The sequence below is a fragment of the Poecilia mexicana genome, unplaced genomic scaffold (assembly GCF_051168715.1).
Source record: "Poecilia mexicana isolate PSO_F unplaced genomic scaffold, ASM5116871v1 scaffold_17, whole genome shotgun sequence".
NCBI lineage: Eukaryota > Metazoa > Chordata > Actinopteri > Cyprinodontiformes > Poeciliidae > Poecilia > Poecilia mexicana.
The window spans coordinates 13,384,100-13,402,039 of record NW_028263386.1 but is presented as its reverse complement, the minus strand read 5'-3'; the positions used below and the strand labels follow the sequence as shown (position 1 = coordinate 13,402,039).

Sequence of the window (17,940 nt, the reverse complement as noted above, 5' to 3'; positions counted from 1 at the left end):
TCTGCCAAGTCCTGCATTATTAGCTGGTCGCTAAATTTGTCTGTCTGCTGTTTGATGATTGGCAGGTGGTGTATAATTTTTTTTTCTTCCTTTTGCTTATTTTTGCATTCATTAGCAATGAGAGGATCCTTTCACAATGCATGTTTATTTTGTCTGATTTTTTTAAACTGCTGCAGATTTGAGACCTGATTTCTCAACTTGCACACACATTTAAATATGCTGCATTGTTTTTCAGTGAGGTAAATGCTGATGTTAAGTTGGTCCTTTTTTGGAACTTCAAAACTGTATTTTCAGCATTGCACAAATATATCCAAACACTTTTAATTAATTATCTTAATAATGAGAAGATATGTTCAGCAAAAGCAAAAAAAAAAAAAAAAAGAACACAGTACAATTAGCATTACTTAACGTTTGCACTATTAAGAATTTAAAAGCAATAAAAAAATATATATATTGCTGCTCGATGTACCTTAAGTATAAAATGTGCTGTTTAGCTAATTAGAGAAAGGGAAAAAAACATTGATACTGATTGAAATAACTTCATCTTAGGAAGAACCAGTAGAGAAATGTTGACTTGTTAAGTAAAGGAAGGTCTTTGAGAAAAAGCAGAAAAATTATGTTTCCCAGAGGTATAGTTGTGGGCCTAATCGTTGAGAAAATGTGCGCATTAATTTAATTTGTTGAAACCATAATTTAAAATCAGTAATTGTAAATTGTTCTGCTATGTTCAAATCTCAAAGGCTTTATTAAAGGTTAATTACTTTGCATGATGGCACTGATTAGGAAAGATTCTTTTGTGTGGACTGGGAGTACTGCTCAGACCATCTATTTGGCAAATTTAAGTTGGAAAATTCGCTATGGATTTAAAAAAATACTTTAAACTTAGATAGCTTCCACTTCCACTTTTTTCAGTACTGGTTTGTAATAATTTGTCCACCCACGCCGTCAGCTCCTTTGGAAACCAAAACGCAGGCATCAATCTGCCACATTTCCTCTGGGAAACGAACACAGGTTGGACTTGATTTTCTGGTTTCACTCTACATAATTGCTTTCTTGTGCTGTCGCTGACTTACGAAGGCAGACACCGGGTGGTTATTCAAGAGTATCTGTCTCTGATGAAAAAATAAAAAAAAAATAAAAAAATTGTAAAAGCTTGTGCATATTCATTTTAAAAGATGGGCTGCTGACCCGAGGGACTAAAATACCTATGAGAGACAGGCTGATTTAAAAGAAATGCAACATGAAATTCACAGCATATTGAAGCCTTTAAACCCTTTACTCCAGGTTTAACACTTTTGACAACAAAATCTGTACTATTTCATTCAAAAAAAAAGTTTTTTGGATGATTAAATGAAATGCTTTCATCTACAAATATCAATAGATTGTTAAAAACCCACCTAAAAGCTTCAAGGACCACACGGGTGAAATTCTGCGTGTCCAAATGATGTGCTTTTGAAGAGTTTGCTTTGCTCACTCCATTGTTATGCAAACTCCAGGGCCATAGTAGTGCAAAGAGAGCGAATTTGAACAATGATGAGAGCTCTTGCAATAAGACTCAGGACAGCTGTCAGGGTGTGTGTTTGCAGAATTTAGAGCTATGTGCTGATCAAACTAAACCCAGCAAAATAAAAAAAATATGAAATCCGTATGGAAGATGCTTTAGTCCAACAAGAGACTCAGACTGTCAACGTGTAATCACATAATACTAGAATTTATGTTTTTCTTCTTTTGGTCTAATAAATGTTCATAAATACTCTTTATGTTCCCCTTCACCAGATGCATACCAAAACAAAGGCTTTTTATAATCACAAAAAAGTCCTTGGGTATTTTAAAAGGCTAAATTTATTTTACTTATAAAAAAAAACTGTTAAATGAAACCATATGCACTAAGAGTCTTCTGCACTCCACAGTTAGATAACCATTGCTTTAGGGACTAGTGATTAATTTTCTTATCAATGCATCTATTGACCATTTATATGGCTCATTTCCTAAATCATTTATATTATAAAGTGTTAATCGAGGAGTGCAATGTGGCATCCTCTTATTGTTTTATTTGTCCAATCAACAGTTCAAAACCCAAGTGTTCAGAGATCAATAAGGGAGAAAAGCAGAAAATGAGACCAAACGCCATTACATAAATAGTGTTTTTGCTAGACTAGGGCAATTAGTCTACAACCAAAACAGTTAAAGGCTCATTCCCATTCAATCCCCTGATCAGTTTCTTTATCCTGACTTCTTTTTAAGCTGTAATCCTTATAAAGTGTGCACAAAGTTTTTACTTGTCTATTCAAACTTCAAATTCCTGTCTGTTAATAACTGTAGCGAACCTGTGTGTATGCGCTTCTGCACAATGAAGGAAAGCACAACCAGAGCGTTGTATAAATATAAGCAAAACATACACAGCCACCATACCACCTCTCAATGCTTCAAAAACACAAAAGAAGGCTTCTGTTCATGCAAAGCCATTCTTTGCTGCCAAGTTGTTGTTTTTTCCTTCTGTTGTGGCTTAGCCCAACAGTGGTGTAAAGGATTCATGCCTCTTTTATTTTATTTTCAGCCCCCTGCCTCCGTTTGTTTCCTCCTCCAGTACATCATTCCTTTGGGTGTTTGTACGGTGTCCCTTAGTTACCACATAAGAGGCCGCGTAGCTCAGAGAGTTAAAAGCCTGCTCTGTCCCACTCATACGTACAAGGCCATCAATAATTCACCCTCATCGGGAAGCATTATCTAACAGCCTTATGAAAATTTAAGGATTGTGGGTGACAACATGGAACCATGAAGAAAGTGCTTCGTAAGAGGACACTTCAGGTAGCAACAATGCTGGCTACAGATATGTTAAAATCCGGGATCCAGACTTGTTCGTTGAATGGTTACACATGAAAGACAGACGCCTCGCCGTTTTAAAACGTAACCAACAACAAGACTCGGCCGTCTCATCTCTACCAGTCCCTCTTGCAGGAGTGTGTATCAGTGCGGCACAAAGGTGGAAGCGTTTGCTCGGGTCGTATTAACGCCCAGGCTCATTCTCATTGACAGTGAAATCCCTCTAAGCCGAGATCAATTACATCCAGCTCTGCTGTAATTAAAATGTCCTAACAAAGGTCTTAGGAGTGCAGGACAGAAACCATACCCATTCAGGAGAAAGATCAGTCAAATCTATAGCAATAACTGCGAGAAAATAACTCCTGATTAAATTGGGGCTCGCTTGGAGAAAGTATGTGTAAGCATATGTATACCAAGAGAAGGTTGACCATCAAAATCATACTATTTGACACTAGAAAACCAAAAATCTATATATATTTTTTTTCCCGTCCAATCAGTGAACACAGCAGTAACAAGTCATGTGGGAACAACACCCTTTGGTGTGAAAGTTGTTGCCAAGTGAAGAAGTGTTTAAAAATGTCAGGAAGAAGAAAGGTGTCAAAAGTTTCTGGAAAGGAAAATCTATTTTCTACAGATGCATGATGGCTGCTCAGCAGATTGTAGGTTATTGTATAAACCTAAACAGAGGTCAAAATGATCCATATTGGAGACGGAAAAATACACTGCTGCAGGAAATTAGATGACTTTCGGCATGATTGGAACCGCCATGTGATTGGTCGGTCAGAATCCAAAAAAATACAATATATTTTCTAATCAGTTAACAATCTGCAGATGTCACAGAAGTATATTTTAACGCTGTTCCCAAGACAACAACATCTTGTTAAAAGACGCTGTTGTCTGTGGTCTATTTTCAGTATCAGAAGAGCCTTTAAGGAAGAACATAAATTTGAAATAATGTTTCAAGAAACTTTATCTTTCTATTATTCATTCAGGCTGTGAGAAAGTGAGAGAGAGCTAGTCTTTTCAATCAATGACAGGAAGCTGAAAATCCCTTTAAAATCTGTCACAGGTATACCATTTCTTAGACTATACAGTGATTATGTTTGTCTGCTATAAAAGTGTAATCACTACAACAGAATTATTGGTTGTAATTTTATTGCTTAGAATCAAGACATGCTTTCTTGATGAGAGCCTCTGTCCCAATCTCAGCAGCTGGATAAGACATCAATCAGCACTGATGCATCATCGGCAACCTTTTGGACCCCAAAGTAGAAAAACAGACAAGAAGCAGGCAAGATAAATTAGAAAGTTCCAGTTCTGCGTCTTCATAGCTGAAATGTGCCCCACGTAATCTTTATGTTGCCGTTGTTGTGTTATAAATATTTGTCAAGTCTTGTTTCAGTGCAGAGCTGTGTGATGCTGACTGCTCACTCACTCTTTCTCACATGCATGGTCTAATGTTGCCTTCTATAGAGTTCCAGTACTTGAAAAAATGATTCAACAGTTTAACACATCACAGTTTTTTTTTATATTAAATTGAGAACTTCATATTAAATTTCTCAATTGATCATGTATAATCACCATCTTGTGATATACAGCACTTTTACATTTTTAGGTTGAAATTTTGAAAAGGAAAAAAAAAAGATGCCTTGTAAGCCAGTAAAATAAGCTTTGATCTTTTTTAGTTGGATTTTATTTAAAAGTACTTCTATCCCATAGCCTGAAGCACTCTACTGTTTTTTGAGGTTTACATCAATGCAGAGAGACACCTCTGTAAATTGTAACTTAGCTTTTTTTTATTTTACTACAGACATTTTAATACTGCAGCTTTCAATGAATTCAGAAAGTAGTAAAAAGAAATATGTTGCCATTTCATGTTCTTAGGGAGAAATCAGTACTGGCAGGTCAGAGTTTTACAAAATCACTGATAAAGATCAGCTGCAAAAATTCCGATCTATACATCTCAACTAGGGGCTATTGGAAAATATTGCAACGGCAATAATATTGACATTTACTGAGATGAAGGTATCAGTTACATTTCTTCTTTTCTCATCTGTGCTTCCTACACTCTGTGACCTTTAGCATTTTGGGCAACGTCTGGTGTGAGCATCAGCTGCCTTGAGACGCTTTCCAACTGGCTAAATATTATTACATTAGCTTGAAAAATGCAAGTTTTATTGCACTCCAAGCAGTCCTTAGTGATGTGAATATTTCACAACCTTGATATTGCAATGATGGTATAGTCGCGATATATTGTGCAGGCTTTATGTCTACTTTAAAAAAAAAAAAAAAGAGAGAGTATCTTACAAGGTGAAAAAAATAACACAAAAGGTCATGTTACGCACAGCTGTGCTAAAAAAAATAATCAGTGTGTTATTCTTGTATGCTGTAGAAACACGAGCTTGTTTTGTAGCCCCAAATACTAAGGCAACTAATTATTTGTTCTTTTAAGAACACGATGCTCGAATATGCTGTGCAAGGAAATGACAGAATGCTTATGAGTCTCCTAATTAAAACTCAGCAGTAGAGTGATTAGCAATCACAACTCCACTCTTCAAATATCAAGATCTGATTTGCTCGGCTGATCATCAACAAGCTTCCCTCGCTCGCCTGCAACTCGCAGAGCCCCGCAGTCCCTTTTCTCCCTGTTCTAAAGAGGCTTTTGAAATGGCGGAAATGAGCACAACTCCACAAGAAAGGGCTCGGCTGAGTTTTGGAGTTCTTTACCGCTCCTGTTTCATGCTGCAACACTTTGGTTCGTTCTTCTTTTTTTATTTTTATTTTTTTTAGGTTGTTTAATGTTGCAAGTGATCACAAAACAGATTACACAGTGACACTGATGAACGCTTCAATGTTTTTGCTTTTACAGGACGATTCATCATAGCACTAAGCTCGAGCATGCGACATCAATAAAACTGCTTATGGCAAGCCCCAAAATTAAACTTGAAAGCTGCTCCCTCGTTGCTCTGGTGAGGGGACTCTTCCAGACGCCAAGAGTATGCAAGATGGCTGACTTCACTGACACATTGTGAAAGTGTGCCTATGCCATCCGAGGTAATAGATTCTCTCTGCAGTGTGACTCCCACCACTCCTTATCCTCGGTGACAACGCCTGCCAGTCAAAGCCCGGGAAACGTTCAAGGACTCTGACAATATCTCCTCACCTTGAAAATAGATTGGCTTTGTCGCGGAACGCCAAGTGACACCAAGTAAGCATCAAATAGCCATTAGACATGGCAGACGACGAGCTCACAGATTACAGGTGATCTTCTGACTTTTTTTTTCCCTCCCTGGTGAACTAAGAAAACAGCCATATGAGGTATTCTTTCAATACATAAAGACACAACAAGGACAAAATGCCAGAAATACCGTAGGAGGTGACATTTAAGCATTGCATGAGAGCGCTAAGTGGGGATAGACTTTTATGATCGGAGCAAAACTGAGGTGAGGGAAAAGGCTGCAATGTAGTATTTGATTTAGCCTTTTAATGCTTTGAATAACTAGTTTCTCAAGAGGTAATTGTGCTTGTGCAGTTCCTGTGAAGGCACTTAATAGAAGAACTCATGCTGTCCATCATGTGTGGCGGCCTTATAAAAACAATTAAAAAAAAAAAACCTGGGTGTAGACACACTCCACTTTCAGATGTTTTGATGCAATGAGAAGAGTAACTGTTAAACCACATCAGTTGACTGATTTACATATTTATATGATTCATGAGTGCCATGAAGGAGGAACTGCAGTGAAGCATAGCCTGAACCTCAATTTCTAGGATAATTATATGGTGCTATTTAGGAATTTCAGGGAAGCACTGAAGACAGATGACCTGTCAGATACACCTAATACCAACACACTCTTCAGCCCTTAATCTACACACTTCCTGTGACCTTATACAGCGGCAGGACCAAATAAAGAACACTATCTCTGTATCCCCCCCGAGACGGAGAAGCGTCCTTGTATGCTAATATCGCCGCAGCGTTGGGGCAAAAGGAGCTCAGAGGGCGGCTCAGACAACTCACAGGTCAGTGCTAATCTTCTGATAGATGGAGCCGAAACACACGGGACACATCCATCACGTGCTGCCGACGGGGGGAGAGCTCTGCACCCTCCGAAGGGTTAACACACAACCTAAAGAGACCTGTGATGATCCATCACTGGAGAACAAGCCTGTTTTTGAACTCGACGTCAAACAACGGCACCAAGGGGAGAGCTTTCTTACACACAGAGCCAGCGTGACTGCTAAGGACGCTAAGCTCTGGGCTTCTGTCGATCATTAAACATCCATTTCAAACCAGTGGGGGAAAGTTAACCGTCATTTTAAACACCGGAGGAAGTGCAGTAGGGGGTGAGATTTTCCTCAGGCATATATCCACCTATGCTGTTAAAGGGACAGTTCAGGATTTCTGAAGTGTGTCTGTTAAACACTTAGTTAATTTTTTACCCAGAGTAACTGACGCTTTGCTTATTACAAATCCATATTAGGTGGAGCTCTCAAAAAGTCATAGAAGGGCATGCCATCACTACTTCATGACATACTTTATGAACTAGCTTTGTGTTTAATTTTTGGGATTTTTTACAGATAACTACAAATATTTACAGTTAAAGTCAAGGCTGGAAGTGGTCCGCCACCTTCCTAAAACACAGTTAGAATGGCACATAAACCCTGTTCCACATGTAAAATGACCCCAGTCAGTTCCTTTGTAAGTGGCTATTGGCTGTTCAAGAAGTCAATAAAAGTCACTAAATTTGAATGCTTCCTGATTTGCATAATTGGCCATGTGAATGTAAATGTAATGGGTGCTATGAAAGAGAAGGAAAGTGTAGGAGAGACAATGTGAGTGAAGCTCACTCAGAACATGAACTACAAACAAAGCTTTTGATGTCACAATTGTAATCCTCCTTCTTCATCCAAGCTCTAGACCAACAAGAAGAACCCAAAAAGAAGACTGACAGATTGGTTTGCAGTTCGGAGACATAGGGGTGACTATCTGCTGCTCTGTCTGCAGCTGGGAGGCACTGATGTGTGGCGCGAGGACTAGGCCGCCTGGAGGTGCTTTGGCAACGGGCTGGAGCCAAAAGGTAGCACCCATTTGCTGTAAAGAAAAATAATGATATGGCCTTTCTCTTTCTAAAAGTCTCCAATAGCACCAGAAAAAGTTGGTAGATTTGTTGGCAGTTGCTTTACAAAGAAACTGTTGCCAGTGCGTTCTTAATTCACGTTAAATATAGTTGCAAAGCGACCGAGTAGGAAACACTACAGTGAACAAGGCTAAAAGCTAGACCACAGAAGACTACAACTTCAATCTCAAAAACATTCTTCTGGTTAATGCAAACTATTTTTGTATGAAACTTTAACTCGTTGTGACATTTGCATTGAGTAGTTATTTACACAGAGAAGCAGAAAATTATTACACAAGTACGTAAATGTCACTAAATCTGAAACACTGCTAAGGATCAAACCAACATCAATACCAAAGTGGACTTGTACTGACTCAAAATAACTTGTCTTAAAAAAGGTCACAGTGATTCATTCAAATGCTATTTTATAAAACTTATACCATCGACATATTTGAATCAGTTGGTTATTTGCAGCAAGGAGAATGGTTCTTTACAAGAGAAGTACAGTGCAACACTAATAATCTTCCTTTGTGAAACATAAATTGAAATAGAACATTTACGCTTTTCTTGGTATAGCTTACAAAGTACAAAACTAATAATTTAAGTTAAACTGCAATAACATCCTTGACTTTTTACACTGCTTAATATACAAATAAAAAATATTGTACTTTAACCAGAAATGCTTTACATAATCTGTTCTCAGTATGTGTTTCACACAGGAAGGCAATTAGGGGCACACTGCCTCCATACTCAAGTTTCCTGTGTAAATGATATTTTCCATCCATAGCAGCCGATTCCAAACAAGACAATGGTTTAAAGAGAAATTAAGTGTAACATTTTTTAGAATGCAGTATCTTTAAATGGGAGTGGCTTCAGCCTTTGGAAATAACTAATCTGGATTAATAGTGAAAGAAAACATATTACCTCCTTACAACCTCTTGATAGAGCTTTTCTTTAAAAAAAAAAAAATCGAAACTATCCCTTTAACTACCCTCATACACATTTATTTGCCTCTTTATTTTTTAAGTAAAGCCACAAAATGGCTTCAATGGGCCTCAGCAGCGAGTGAAAAACTCACCCTCGAGCACTTTGTTAAATACTCTGTGCCCTTTCCAGCTTTTTAACTCCGGGAGTTTTTTTTTTTTTCTTCAATCCCTTCCAAATGTGGACAACAAGAGAAAGAGCAGCTTTGATGTTACTTCAAAAAAATAAATAAATAACCCAAAAAATGAGGAGGAGGAGGGGGCTGGGACGGGGAGCGGGGGGTTGTCTTTAGAGAGCATCACAGGAAAATGTCAGGTTGCAGCCGTTACTAGACTGTAGATCATTTCGCAGCGAGCAATAGGAAATTCATCTTAGGAGGGAGCACCGATGCCAATTTCTCCACTGACAGCAGCCTCCACAGAGCAGAATGCAAGCACCTCTCCTCCTCAGCAGCTTTTTAATAATCTGAACGGCCGGCTCTGGATCAGCACCGCAGCGTGGTTTCCACTCCAACTCGACAAACTTACCACAGTCGCTCCTGCCTCATCCTCCCACACGTACACAATGCAGGCAGGCTGTTCTCGAGGCTTTGTTAGGGCTGAGAAACCGCCAACAGAGGGGAGAAAATTACGCCATGCATAGGAAAATGTGCACGTTGCATCTTTATGGACCGTTTCTCTTTGAAAATCAATCTAATCTAAGCTCATCTATTACTCATCTCTTCCTCTGTCACCCTTTCGGGTCTACTTGTTTGCCCAACCATTCACAAGGAAGTTGGAGGAATTGAACAAGGCAGCTGTCAAACCTGTCGGCCATGAGGGAAGATAGCAGGTGACGTTTGGATACCCCCCCACACACACACACACCACACACTCTTTCCTGCTCTTTGGGCTTCAAACTTGAATCTGCTCTCCCGCTCTTGCCCCTCTGCGACGGTTTTGTGATGTTATTTTGTCCAAACAAAGGGAAGGGGAGGAAAGAGCGAGCTGTCCTCTTCAGCCGATCGGGGAGCAGTTGGCTCATGTTATTACCGAGGAGCAGGAGGAGCATGAAGGGGCCGCTGACCCCTACTGCGCTTCCAATGGCATTTACATTCCCTGTCTCTGTGTAATAACATTTCACACGCTGCACCCTCTTTCACTATTAACCTATGCTGATCCTATTTTCAAAGTAAGGGCATACACAAAGGCACAAAAGCGATTTTTTTTCTGTTTGTTTCTCTTTGTGCTCGCCGCAAAGTGTCTGTTTATTTTCATCTATTTAACCTGCCGAAAACTGAAGCGAAGATTAGACCGTGTATCACAGAGACAAAGAGGAAAGAGAGCCGAAGGATCCATCAAAATAAACAATGTCTTGGCGCATTCTTTCTCTGACAAATAACACCTGCACAGAATTGGAAATAAATATTATCTCTGCAACAGAGAAAAAAAAAAAAAAAAACAATCAGACACCAGTAGGCACACGGGAGTCTTGCAACAAAGCATGAACGCTCCGTGTCTTTACGTAGTCACTCAATCAATGTCCAATTAAACCATTCAACTCGCAAGAAGGCACTCGAGAGCAAATTTGTTTGGGGGCGCTTTAGAAACTCAATACTGCAGCCCAATCGACTAAACAAATTTTCTGCAACTTATTTGTGTGTGTGTGTGTGGAGGGGGGAAAAGGGGGTTGTTTGTTTTTTAGCTAGTGAGCAGTCTTGATTCCCTTACTTAAAAAAACCACAAATTGGCTAGCATTGTTTTGAGGAATAGTAGAGGAAAAATCTTTCTCACATGACCACGTCAATGAGCTGCATCCACAATTTCCACTCAATATATGGCTTTTTTGTGTTAGATTATAGCCAACTAACTCTCCCAATCCACATTAATTCTGCTTCCAACACAAACACCATCTCTCTCTCTCTCTCACACACACACGCAGCCAACTGCCATCTCCAGAAATCCTGTGAGTAGCCTGCGTCTTCGCCACCACCGACCCCACCAGCGGCAGCAGTGCTCCATCAGAACAAAACTGCATGGAGGAAGGGGGCTGGCAGCTAAAGTTCTCCCCTATTCAAATGCAGACACTTTGATATGGAAATTGGCAGTTACAAAAAAACCTGCTAGAATTCACACTAGCGTGGACTGAAACCATTTGCGCAATGTGAGATGAGATGGCACTTCCTCCCAAAGACGACACCAGACAAATGGACCAAACCAACCGGCAGGGCTTGGGTGGGAGCTAAGCTGGAGAAGGAGGGGTGTGGGATGGGAGGAAGACGCAAGAGACCATTTGTCCCCAACTAGCACCACTCCCTATACCCCCATTTGAATTCCTGCCATTTACTATCCTAGTGGCTCTTTCACCAATTCTCAACTCCATTTTGTACCTTGCTTACCAAACCATTTCACACAGTTATTTCTACAATTCTATGTCAGTTTATCTTTTTTCACAGATAAGCCTTATACTATATTAAAGACATAAGTCCCCTTGAAAATTAACTTTTGTAATATACATTTTAAGGTTTCCTATGCCACCCCTTTTTCACTGATGATGGTTCTAATCCTCACTTGGACTCACGGTTTTATTTGAAATCTGCAACAACTTGACTCCTTGATCAAACCAAAAGGATTCTGAGAAAACATTTGTTGGATATTCATTGGTTTCAACTTTCCTTACAGAAGAATAGAAAAATGACTTGAAATCCTCAGCCATCTAAGCGCACACAAAATGACTCAAAGGTGACTTTAAATTGACCAAAGGTCAGTACAAAACATCCTGTGAAAGAAGGCGTCCTCTAATTTCCAAAACTGCTGAACGCAAAACGAGAGTAGTCACTTAGCGCACCTTCTATTCATGGGAAAAAAAATATTTATTGTGATAAGTATTTTGCTTCATCAAGGAAAAATTCCAATTAATCATGTCTGAAAAGTCACGGAAACTGTCAGTATTGTGAGGATAGTTACGTTTACTTATTTTTAAAAAAATCTTTTGTTCCATAAGAGCATAAGTAAATATATGATTAATGATTAATACAGTAACAATGTGCAGTTCAGTGACAAAAACCACACTTCTTTATATAATTAGTGTCCTGAAGAACTCCATTTCGAAACAAGTGTGTGTCTTTAGAACGATATTTATGTTTGTGCGGTCATACAGCTGCCTAAAAAAAAAGAAAGACTGAAAAGAAGTTAAAAACACATTTTCTATCCTCATAACTATCATTATCACAATAAATACAAAAAACATTGTAATAAAATATAAAGTCCATATCGCCCATCCCTTCACAATAATCAATAATGGTTCAAATTGGCAAAGATGCAAAATGATCAGCACCCGTTGGGGCTACTGATCAAACACACACAAAAAATAAAAATAAAAAAAGCAAACTTCTTTGGGAAAACTTCACATACTGAAGTTATAAAATCCATATTTCTTACAAAAATTTCAGAAAATTACTTTAAATGGCGGTAAAAGCAAGTTCAACTTCTGTTTAAGGCGAGGTATGAATTGATGCATCGTAAGATGACAGATACTGACGGCTCCATTTTATACCTGAAAATCTGGTATGCAACGACAAAAACTACAAGGGTACAAAACTCCTAAGGGGCAAAATGATCAGCACCTTTGGGACTTTTTCTTTAAAAAAAAACAACTAGTCCCCTGTAAACTAAATTATACTGACATATAAAAGACAATGTTGCTTTATGTCTGTGCAACATATGGTGGAAAAAGTGAAAGGTGTCTCCACGAAGGCGTTTAATAACACCTAAATTTTGACTGAACGCTGGGTGGTTAAGGTTGGTCGCATGGGTCAACTAAATTGGCTAAATTCAGACAGAACAAGAAAAAGAAAAGAAAATTTCCAAAAAAAATAAAATTCTGGATATAATTCAGACATGGGCAAGGTGAATGGAGGGATCTTTTCAGTTGTAAATGTTGCCCTTCTTAGCAGAAAGGCGAGGTGACCTTTCCATGATTAGGGATCACTGATGGGAATGTCAGCATTAAGCACTGAACATCAATCCCAGCCAGCGAGACTTTTATAGTCTGGTCTTGGATGAAGAATCGTTCCCGTCAGGGTCTAAATATGATTGGATTTGTTTGGTGCCGTAAAGACATCCAGAATCTTAACTACGAGGCTCTTATATAAGCCCAAGGAAGCCCCCAGTTTCCTCAACTTATATAATGATGCACCACTGTCCTGATTTAATACAGACAGTATGGATTATATGTAAATGTTGCTCAGCTTTGATATTTCAGGCTGGTACTGGCAGCCCAAGCGCTCTTTTGTTGTTTCTCTCTGAAGGTCTGAGCGGCCCATGTCTCTAAAAGCCTCACGTGAGAGTAAAATATGGTTCCTTCAGCCTGTAAAAACTCTATTTATGTGTGTATTAGTGTGTTTGTGTGTGTGCGTGCGCATTGTGGTGTGTGAGTCTGTGTGTGTGTGTGTGTGTGTGTGTGTCCCATCATCACACATGGCTAACTCAGGTCTGTGAATTATACATGTCCTGTGAAATGATCTTATTTTACAGCCGCAAAATGGAAAAGTAAATGGAGACAGCAACTGACAGTCCAGATCTAGGATGTCCAGGACTGGGTGGAGATGTTTGGGAGTTCTTTCTTTTTGTTTTCTCTCCCTTTTTTTATTTATTATAAAATTAATAATAGTGGTTACCTCATACATCAAATTATTAAATTTGTATTCTCACATCTTTAAGGTCATGTCAAGAGATTTCTTTATCTTGTTGAGCATCAGTGAAGACTATTGATGTATGAATAAACTGGAATGTGAATGTTAAAGATGAATCCGTCTGAATTGCATTGAATTCATTTGATTTTACATTTCTGGGTATTATTGTGATCTGTTGCCTTATAAAGAGCACTATTTATTTATTTATTTTGCAATGAAGAGATATATGAATAAACTGAACTGAAAATATGCGAATGTACAATAACGGGGAGCATTTAGGTTAAAAACACAGCAATCAGAAGGGTTTTCTTTTAGATTATTTCCACCCACAGACAGCATTCTGAATCTTGCAGCCAAGCAACTTCTAACTTGAAGTATATATGTGTTACACGATGGGGATGCATTGATCTCGTCGGTCGCAGCAGTTTAGAACTGCTGGAGGCCCCCTTTTCTCACATTTTTTTCTTGATCCTATTTTGAGAGTGTAAATAAATGGCATTGATTCGCCGAGCCACAACCCAACATCTCCACAAGAAAGAGTCAAACATGCGCGTTTAAACGCTACTTACAGCGCGGTGCCAAAATAAGAATCCCCGGCGTGGAGTGGAGATCCGATTCAGTCCACCAACACCAGGAGTCCCGCCGCCGCCTCTCCTTTCTCTGTTTTATTTTAAAAGAAGCCCTCATAAACTACACAAAGATGGCTGGGGCTCTGCTGCATTCCTGACCTTCTTCACACTGGACAGAAGATGAGGATCTCCGAGGCAGATAAGCGCTCTTCTTCCAGCCGGTGCGCACGGGACCGGACGAATAGCTCCATGTCGAAGGGTCTGTTCAAAAGTAATGATTGCTTCCCCCCCACCCCCCCACCTTCTCTCCGATTCCTCCTCCACCACCTCCTCCTCTTCCTCACGGACTCCTTCCGACGGGAGCGCTACAGACAGACTGCATGAAAAAGGGATCACTTCAAGGAGACGAGATGCGCCCCAGTCTGGCTTCGAAATCAAACTCCGAGCGTCTCAGATCAGTCCGAAAGTCCTCGGGCGGTTTCGCACGCAGGCGGACTGCGATCTAAATGGGAGAGTGTGGCTTCTCCAGGCGCTTGTGTGAGCGCTCGGGGGTCGTTCCCTCCGCGCCTCATCCACACGCCGCGCAGACAGTCGGAGCTACAGCCGGACTGGAGGCAAACAAGGCGAGGAGGAACGGCGCACCGGTCCCCTGCTCTGCAGCAGCTGGCTGTGCATGGCGGCGCGCAAAACCCGGCGCGGATCACTAGCACGGCACGGATCGGGGTGGCTTCTGATGCTAATTAAAGGGATAGTTAAGGGTTTTTGTAGTGAAGTTTTGCTGAAAGATTATAAGCAGCTGATTTTGTGACTTAATGTCATACTTTAGTCAACATCCAGATTACTTAACCTGAGCCTCATGAAATATTAAAATTAGTGGCAGAAGAAGGCATGCAAGAGTGATTCTAAATCAAAGACAAAATGTGGGAGTTGGCATGTAAGCTGGCTTTAGCAACCTTTGTTGTCAATTGACATGACCCGTCAATCATTCTAGGGAGTTTTTGTCAGCAACTGACCAATTAGCGGTCAATCAACACCCCTTAGCTATAGGAACAGAACCTCTGTCAACATTTCCGGTGTTCCTCATTGCTAACAGGCTATGGTCATAAAGATTTAGGGGGAAATAAAAAGGAAATCATGGTCAAACGTTGACAATGAGGAACATACAGTCCTGACAGCCGGTACCCGGAGCATGTAGAGAGCGGAATGCACTTTATTACATTTCCAAAACCCATAAGAAGTCTGGAATAATAATGCAAGAAATGGATAAAGGCCTGCAGCCCACCTCATATCCAGTTGAATGAAACTGTGATTGAGGGCAACTACGACATGTTTGACTCCATGCAGGTGCAGTGAATATCCCATCCCATTTTTAGCATAACGATACTTACTGATAGTCAAATCACAGATTAATAGGTGATGGTAGTTGTGCTTGATTTTATGTGTAAATTCCAATGGTAGCTCTGTGGCAGCCTGAAAACATGGACTGCAGTAACTGTGGTATTTACATTTAAGCACCTTTTTATGCTCCTGTTTATTTTTATACATTTTCCTGAAGGTAGATTTTCACAAGCCGGTATTATTTAAGTAATACTCACAAAATGCATCGGACACAGCTTTCACACTAACATCCGACAAGACTTTTTGCCCCTAATTCTTCATCTGGCTGCAAGAGTCTTTGACTTTAACTTTAATTTTGCCATTATATCCCGCAAATAACCTTACAGACCTGATGTAGGACTCGTTGGATAATTTTCTTGACTTTCGTCTTTGTCTTAGTGTTGACTGAAGAGGGAAAAATTATTTTTAAAAAATGTCTCCGTAAGATTCTTCTTCTTCTTTCCTACTGCGTCAGATCGCAGGCAACTTTAAGGTACATACGGCCACCTACTGTAGCTACACGAGGGTGTAGCAAAACTACCTTATGTCATTAATATTTTTTAAATTTGTATCATGACAATAAATATTCTTTTCTTTAATCCTTCCAATAATCCTTTAAGACTCTATTCCTGTCCTGTCCTTCTTACTATTTTTCTCAGTCTCTCCCTTTCCGGTGTTTTACAAGGCTTTGAGTACCACATTCTGCCATTATAACACTGTTTGTTTGTCAGAGGTTTGCTCAGCTCCTCCATGGGTGGAGCCAGCATCATGTCAAGTAGCGCAGTTGGCACAGCCAGGACATTGATAACATTGTTACCCTTTATATTTGTTATAAAATGTAGAGGCTTACTCTAACTCTGAGATTTCATGAAGGCTGCCATCATTTCAAAATCTTGCACGTTAAAAAGCAGACGGGATTTAAGAGTTTAAAAACAACTGTTGATGCACTTTCTTCAGTCTTCCTGTTATGTTTTGAAAATCCTTTTCCAGTCTTAATAAAGCTCAAACTTTTCTCAACATCTTGACAAAATAGTTTCTTTTAATTGCTTCTAACATCACTGTTCTTCCGCTGACTTCCTTTAAAAACCTTTTTGATACTAAAAATGGCTAACTTTGAGCCTCCTCTCTTCTGTAACAACTTTCCTTCCTTATAAGGGAAGCAGGTATTGTCTGTCCTAAAAGTTGCTAAAAATGTCGTAGCCTAATCTGTACAATTAACCATGTGAGCGTAATTTTAATAGACAATATACAGAGGGAGGAGTAACACTGTGTTAGAGAAGAAAAGGTGAGTTTCTTTCATTAATTCTTGTTTTATTATTATTATTATTATTATTATTATTATTATTATTATTATTATTATTATTAATGTCACAATTATAACTTGCATCCTTCATTTGGTTTTGGGAAATGCAAAACTAACCCAAGAAAGAAATGTTCATAGAGGTGGTATTTTTCTTTAGCTTTCCGAAATCTGGTTTGCTTCTTAAGATTATTATTCACTTTGGAGCCTCTTGGAACTTCATGCATGATTTATTCACAGTCTGGTTGCAAAAACTGAGAACTGAGTTTACGGCTAGTCTGGGAAGTGTCAAGACCTAAGGGAAATTTTTCTTTCTTACAACAACAATCTCAAAAATATTGCAGTGGTTTAAATGCAAAATATATTTTTAGTGCATTTAAACAGTGCTCACCTTAGTATTTGGGCAGTTATTCACAGAGAAGGCAATTATTATTTACACAAGGAGCACAGACAGAAGGTGGTACACTAGCAATGAACTTCATTTGTGAAACATATTGAGAAGACTATGTAAAATATATGTTGCCAGAATGACTATCAAGTACAGAGGAAAGCAATATTACTTTTACATTTTATTCAAATTTACTTTTGCATCACAGTTACGCTGATCAGAAATGCTTTGTGCTGCATTTTCATTATCTGTTTCACACAGGAAGATCATTGTTGTCGCACTGCCTCCAGCCTCCAGAATGTTTTGCAATGGATGGGCAGATGGGGGCCCATTAATAAAAACTGGGAGGCACATAGAAACCAAAATAAAATAAAAAATGCTATGCTGGAACGTAAAACTTAGCTCCAAACAAAGTAAAAATATGTTTTCTTATGATTTTTGAACATGCTTACATGTTGTAAATTAGCGGGACTTGATTAAAAAATTTTAAATGAGTTAATTGCAAGGACTTAAATTAATAATTAAAGTTTACAGCATTTTAATCAAAAACCATGTATCGGTAAAATAGACACTTTGTATTTAAAAATCCTGTCCGCTGCTAAATTACTAAATAATATGAGCTCATCATATGAGTGAATATGAACTCAACAACGAGGATATATATCTTTAAATATGTGACTTAGGTTATTCAGCCATCAGATTGGGGCAAAGAG

General features: G+C 39.1%; 1 protein-coding gene across 4 annotated transcripts in view; it reads right to left on the bottom strand.

Annotated features, from left to right (window-relative positions):
• The window catches only part of adgrl2b.1 (adhesion G protein-coupled receptor L2b, tandem duplicate 1), a 127,794-nt gene extending 112,862 nt beyond the window's left edge, over nucleotides 1–14,932 (bottom strand). For 2 of the 4 annotated variants that reach the window (XM_088014789.1, XM_088014790.1), the window contains exon 1: nucleotides 14,163–14,930. The gene's annotated coding sequence lies outside the window, so the exon portion shown is untranslated. Of the gene's footprint in view, nucleotides 1–14,162 lie in introns of all 4 variants that reach the window. The other 2 variants (XM_088014792.1, XM_088014791.1) reach the window with 2 other exon arrangements.
• Nucleotides 14,933–17,940: the final 3,008 nt, after the last annotated feature.